We start from the raw sequence: 6,835 nt of genomic DNA, 5'->3' as shown, positions 1-6,835 counted from the left end.
GATTTTCCTACATGAAGAAAGCTCAAGCCGTAACCTCCCTGTACGTATAGAGCACCCACCCCCTCACTCTCCCTCATCGTAAGCATTGCAAGCCCACCACCTAGTCAGTCACAGCCCCAACCTGCTTAGCCGTTTGGTACCACCTCTATTTTGGCATCACTGAGTAGTAGTAGTTTCAGAGCAGCCCTTCCTCCACGTAGCAGCCACCATCCCAGGATCAAACGTGGCCTGCACCTCCGTAAGCTACCATGATCCTTTCAGCCTTCCACTGTTGCACCTAGCTTGATGTATGGACCAAGAGAAAGCCCTGGAAACTCAACTCGTTGTCCCCTATTTTTAGCACCCGAAATAGAGCATCGACCTCTCCTTTTGCCAACCTCTACAACCACCACACCGAGAGCCCCACCACATCGAGACCCCATAGAAACCACCACTAGGAACTTTTCTCCCCCCCCCCCAGTCCGTCGCATCTCATAGTGAGCTTTGTCTCTTTCCCACATGTTTCTCTCTCTCTTGGTTGATCGATCTTTGTCTCTGTCTTTCTGTCTCTGTCTCTGTCTCTCTCTCTCTCTCTCTCTCTCTCTCTCTATTTCCCTCTCTCATCACTTCTCATCTATCTCCCTCTCTCCCACTTCGCATTCTTTTCCCTCTTGGTAAGCATGTACTGCTACCTCTTCCCTCTTCTTTTAACCTCAAGGTTGTTGGTTAGCTTTTTCTAATGGTTATACATAAAGTATGGTAGAACTTTTGTTAGTAGATTACAATTTTGCCCTCAGTTTTTAAAACACAATGTTTTAAGAATTTATTTTAGTGGGCTTGTTTTTATTTGGTTCTGTTTTATATATTTTTTTAGTGTGTTACGTTAAGTGATTTTGAAGTAAGATGCTTTTGGGTTGAGGTCGGGTTCCAAATTATTTTTGGGTAGGATAATATTTTTATTTCAACGACTTTTCACTTTTTTTTTTTTTTTTAATGGGTTGGGTTTTAATTTTTTTTAAATAAACCTTGTGAATAAGGGGGAATTAGGATAAGTGAATAATAAGTGGACATCGATGAATTTGGGAAGTGGTGATGTTTTAGGGTTATGAGAGTTGTAGATTATTTTTTAAGGAAAAATAGACTGCTTAGTATTTTAGGTTTAAGCTTTGTTATATGTGTTCAATTCAAAATTTATGAGTGCACATGACTATTTTATAGGTGACGATTAGAAGTTTAGATAAACAGTGTTCCTATACTAGGTTTTACACGAATTATTGAGACTGAAGTTGACTTTTTTGAAAATTTTGCATACTTTGTTATAAAATGAGAACTTGGGAAAAACAATCTTGGTCATTTATTTGCATTACTCATGAAATCTATATGAAAAGGAGAAAATGTTTTTTTGACATGCATTGTGTGGACATGAGCTATATTTTTGTCATGCAATCTCGAAAATGTGAAAAAGAGCGATATTGAAATCTATGCATTGATTTAGAAAGATGCTCCGAATTTTGTTTTTAGAATGTGAGAATGATTTGAATATGCTTTGGTATTCTATTTTCTTTTGATATGGAATTTGAAAAACCTTTTGCATGGTGTACTGATTTTGTATTTGACTCTATTTCTACTCTGCTTGTTTTGCTCTGCATTGTTTGGGTTGATACCAACTTCTCTGTCTCTAAGTACACCCAATTTGGAAACGATGTGATTTTTATATGGTCTTTCCTATGTATACACTCGGGTTTCCGAAAATAATAAGGGGAAGATTCACTTCTATCTCTACTCGGTTTGGCCATTGGGGATAGCACAACCTTACCACAAGGGTTAAACATAGTCTCTGCTTTGTGAGATGCTCTAATTTGATGTGATGATGATGCTCAGATTATATTATGCCAATGTACTCTAGGTTTTATGTGTCTTAAAATCATTGCTCTATTACGCTTGAAAATATGCTTTGTTCTGTATGATAACTCTAGAAAATATTTTGTTCTGCATATTGTACTCTATAAATGTTTTTGTTTGCATGTTAATATATGTCCTATACTTAGCGAATTGTTAATAACTCATCCGTTATCTCTATAATATTTTTCAGATATTTTTATTAAAAAAAAGAAAAAAAATGGAGGAAATTAAGGAGACTCGAGAAAGAGTAGACGAAGAGAGAAGAGAGAGGCATAAAAGGTGGATTAAGCATACGTGCATCATTCCAAGCCCTGCAAAATAGTCAAGAAACAACCAGATCTGTCGCACCATGACTTGTGTCGGCTCCCCTTTGTTTCATTCCCATCATGATTCAGCCCGTTTATTCAACTATTTCAAGCGCGCCCAAAGAAATAAAATGATAAATTAATTTAATTTGGACAATGGTGTGTTTAAGTTATTATTATTGTTAAATAATTGCTCTGAATGAGAGTTAATTAAATGTGCGTTCGTAAGTCATCCACGTGGTTTGAAGTCATAGCTTGAGTTGATATCTTTGAATAATAGAAAGTTCAAAGCTCAATAGAAATATCGGGGAAAGTATGAGGATATGAAGCAACGCTCAATGATGCTCCCATGCCATCAAATTCCTTCATTTTCACGAACAAGAGCAACTTCATGAGTTATGGGACTTGTTCGAACCATAAACTTATCATATTTTCTTGTCTTGCTATCTTCCTTTTGTTTACAGTTCGGCCATGCAACGGACACCATCGCAGCACCTAACTTTATCAAAGATTCCGAAACCATAATCTCTAATGACGGTGAGTTCCTATTAGGATTTTTTAGCCCTGTGAATTCTACTTATCGCTATGTTGGGATATGGTATGCTAAAGTTTCCACGACTCGTGCCATATGGGTTGCTAATAGGAACAAGCCCCTCAAAACCACCTCCGGGATTCTTACTATATCCAAAGACGGCAATATAGTCGTATTAGATGGAGAAAAGAATATTATTTGGTCATCAAATGTAACAGGCTCTGTTCCTAATCGAAGCGTCCAACTTCTAGATTCCGGGAACCTTGTCTTGCAAGAAAACACTACCGCATCAATCATATGGGAAAGTTTCCAACATCCTTCAGACTCATTTCTACCAACGATGAAAATCAGTGCTAATATAATAACTGGAGAGAAAGTGCAGCTCACATCATGGAAGAGCCAGTCAGATCCCGCCGTTGGAACCTTTTCTCTCGGTATTTCCGTTTTTAATCTTCCAGAAATATAAATTTGGAATGGCAGTAGCCCTTACTGGCGAAGTGGGCCATGGAATAGTCAGATCTTTATTGGAATACCACACATGCCTTCCCGATATCTTGATGGATTTAATCTTAGAGTAGATGACAAACAAGGATCATTCTCTTTAAGTTTTGTGTTCTCAAACAAGTCTTTGTTAAAGCATTACGTCTTGTCTGCTGAAGGAAACTTATTGGATACTTATTCCTCTAATGGAAAGGACTGGAGTATCGAGTGGTCATCTTTGACATCTGAGTGTGATGTTTACGGCAAGTGCGGGGCATTCGGAAGTTGTAACTTAAATAATTCACCAATTTGCAGCTGTTTAAAGGGGTTTGAGCCAAAGAATAGAGAAGAATGGAATAGAGAAAATTGGACAAGTGGATGCGTGAGGAGGACACCCTTGCAGTGTATGAGAGCGAGCACAGGTACCGGTGAAGATGGAAAAAAAGATGGGTTTTTGAAGGCGAAGATGATGAAAACGCCAAGTTTGGCAAATTGGTCATCTAACTTTGAGGATGAATGTAGATATCGGTGCTTGGAGAATTGTTCTTGTTTAGCTTATGCATATGGATCTGGATTTGGGTGTCTGTCATGGAGCAGAGAATACTTAATAGACTCGCAACAATTCTCCAGCGGAGGAGTCGATCTTTATGTTCGCGTGGCCTCTTCAGAACTTGGTAGGTTAACTAATCACAATTAAGTTCCGTAGCAACTTTGATTCTTTTCTCTCTTGAAGTTTATATTTACGGTTCTAGTTGATTGGTTATTTTGTGCTTATATATCTACTTAGAAAAGGAAAAAAATAAAAGTAGTTAGTCTTCTGTAGCCTACATCGGATGAAGTAGTTTGGATGTTTCTTTGCTGCAGATAGAATGAAAGATGTGAAAGTAATCGTCATAGTCACAGTGGTCATAGGTACAGCTATCCTTGCCATGTGCACATTCTTCTTTTGTCGCAGGATGGCTAAACGTAAAGGTAAGATGTTCATTCATTCAGCCCAGTGCTAAGTGCACTAAGAACTGTTACCATTTGTACATGGACACTAACTAGTACGACTATTGGCAAACCAGCGAGCAAAAAGAAAAGTAAGAAAAACATCATGGGAGGCACATATCCAATATTTCATCGCGAAGAAAATCTTGCAGGCAACATCAACCAAGATAAACTCCAGGATCAGCTACCAATATTCAGTCTTGAAGAGCTAGCAAGTGCAACGAACAGTTTTGATCAATCTAACAAGCTGGGACAAGATGGATTTGGTCCCGTATATAGGGTAATGGTTATGCTTCTAGAGGCTTATCAACTAATAATTTGAATATGCAGTAAATGGGTTGTTGCTTGTTTGCAGGGAAAACTGTTAGATGGACAAGAAATTGCAGTAAAAAGACTTGCCAGAACATCAGGGCAAGGGATGCAAGAGTTTATGAATGAGGTGACAGTGATTTCTAAACTCCAACACCGGAATCTCGTTAGACTTCTTGGCGGATGTATCGAAGGAGAAGAAAAGCCATTAGTCTATGAATACATGCCAAACAAAAGTTTAGACGCATTTCTATTTGGTTAGTTCATTCTATTGCCCAATTTTTGCATCTTCAATTATCATAATGATCTATAACTATATACAACAATTGACAAAAAGTGATATCAATGGTTGTTGCATTTTAGTTCGTTAACACATTCTTTTCTGATGACTTTCATCTTACCAAAATTACCTTCATTATTGTTATGTATTTCGTCTTGACTTTATTTTCTAATTTGTTTGGATTAAATTAATTAGATCCAATTAAACAAGAGCTTCTAGATTGGAGAAAACGTTTCAACATTATTGAAGGAATTTCTCGAGGTCTACTCTATCTTCATAGGGACTCGAGATTAAGGATTATTCATAGAGATCTAAAGGCAAGTAATATATTATTGGATGAAGGGCTAAATCCAAAAATATCAGACTTTGGAATGGCTAGGATTTTTGGGGGAAATGAAGACCAAGCTAATACTAAAAGAGTTGTTGGGACGTAGTAAGCACTTTTGATTTTCCGAATTCAATTAGATATTAATGTTGATATTATTGATAATAAGATTTGGATGTGTACAATTGTTGAAGCGGCTACATGCCTCCTGAATATGCAATGGAAGGGAGGTTTTCAGAAAAATCAGATATCTTCAGCTTTGGAGTATTATTGCTAGAGATAGTATGCGGAAGGAAAAACACTAGTTTTTATCATGACGAGGAGACCATGAGCCTTTCAAGATTTGTAAGTCTCTCTTATCTAATTACCTCTTTTTTAAAACATCAATTTCTAGTTTCTCAAGTTTTTAATATATGGACCATTGGAGCATACAAATCGGTGATTGATGCTATACATATTGAAACTAATCATGTTTTCATATTTGTAGGCATGGAAAATGTGGAAGACAGACAATATGCCAGCTTTAATAGATCCCAAAGTATTGAAACCTGACTTTGAAAAGGAGATCTTGAGATGCATACATGTCGGGCTGTTGTGTGTACAAGATTTGCCTAAAGATAGGCCAACCGTATCAATTGCTATTTCCATGTTAAAAAGTGAGATTGATGATCTACCTTGTCCAAAACAGCTAGTATTCACTGCGAACCAGATTACAGCACCAGAAAGTGAGGCCTCTTGCCACAATCAAAGGATTTGCTCTATTAACAATGTCACTAATACAATGGTTCGTGGTAGATAGATATATAAAATGTGCTTTTGGATTGAACCAATCACTTTGTTATTGAACGAGTTGCAGACTTCTGACAGAATGTCAATTTATTTTCCTAACATATTGCTTGCTCTTCCTCATTGATTCAATGGTCTTTTATTGTTATTACTGTCATCATTACACGTGCATTTCCTACCTTTGATGTATTAAAAATCGACCAATTGCTATTTCCATGTTAAAAAGTGAGATTGATGATCTACCCTGTCCAAAACAGCTAGTATTCACTGCGAACCAGATTACAGCCCCAGAAAGTGAGGCCTCTTGCCACAATCAAATTAAAGGATTTGCTCTATTAACAATGTCACTAATACAATGGTTCGTGGTAGATAGATATATAAAATGTGCTTTTGGATTGAACCAATCACTTTGTTATTGAACGAGTTGCAGACTTCTGACAGAATGTCAATTTATTTTCCTAACATATTGCTTGCTCTTCCTCATTGATTCAATGGTCTTTTATTGTTATTACTGTCATCATTACACGTGCATTTCCTACCTTTGATGTATTAAAAATCGACCAATTCTACTGACTCAAAAACTACGGAAGCCAAAGAAATTCATAGTCTAATCGAAGCCTTTTAATAAACTTATAATTTTTAGAAATTTTATATCACCTTAAAGTAATATCAAAGCACAGCAAAAGTGTTATTACCTCTAGCGGCGAACTGTAATTATCATCTTTCACACTGTTACTCTAACACCCCATACCCAAAGGGTCAAGGATGTTAACGTTGTGTTTTTGTACGCTTTTGTGCCGGGTTTGTGACGCCCCCAACTCCCACATACGGACACCTAGAAATTGAAGCGTCTGGATGATGACAACACGGGTCACGTATCTCATTGCCAAGTGCCAAGTGTGTGTACATGCAATACGTGTACAATAAAAATAACACAGTGGCTAATA

General features: G+C 37.2%; 1 pseudogene; it reads left to right on the top strand.

The window, feature by feature from the left end:
* The first annotated feature begins 2,482 nt into the window (after positions 1-2,482).
* On the top strand, positions 2,483-6,371 carry LOC122279278 (annotated as a pseudogene).
* Positions 6,372-6,835: the final 464 nt, after the last annotated feature.

The sequence above is a fragment of the Carya illinoinensis genome, chromosome 10 (genome assembly GCF_018687715.1).
Source record: "Carya illinoinensis cultivar Pawnee chromosome 10, C.illinoinensisPawnee_v1, whole genome shotgun sequence".
In the NCBI taxonomy this organism is placed as follows: domain Eukaryota; kingdom Viridiplantae; phylum Streptophyta; class Magnoliopsida; order Fagales; family Juglandaceae; genus Carya; species Carya illinoinensis.
The sequence above is the reverse complement of the archived record's forward strand: the minus strand, read 5'-3'. Positions and strand labels throughout refer to the sequence as shown.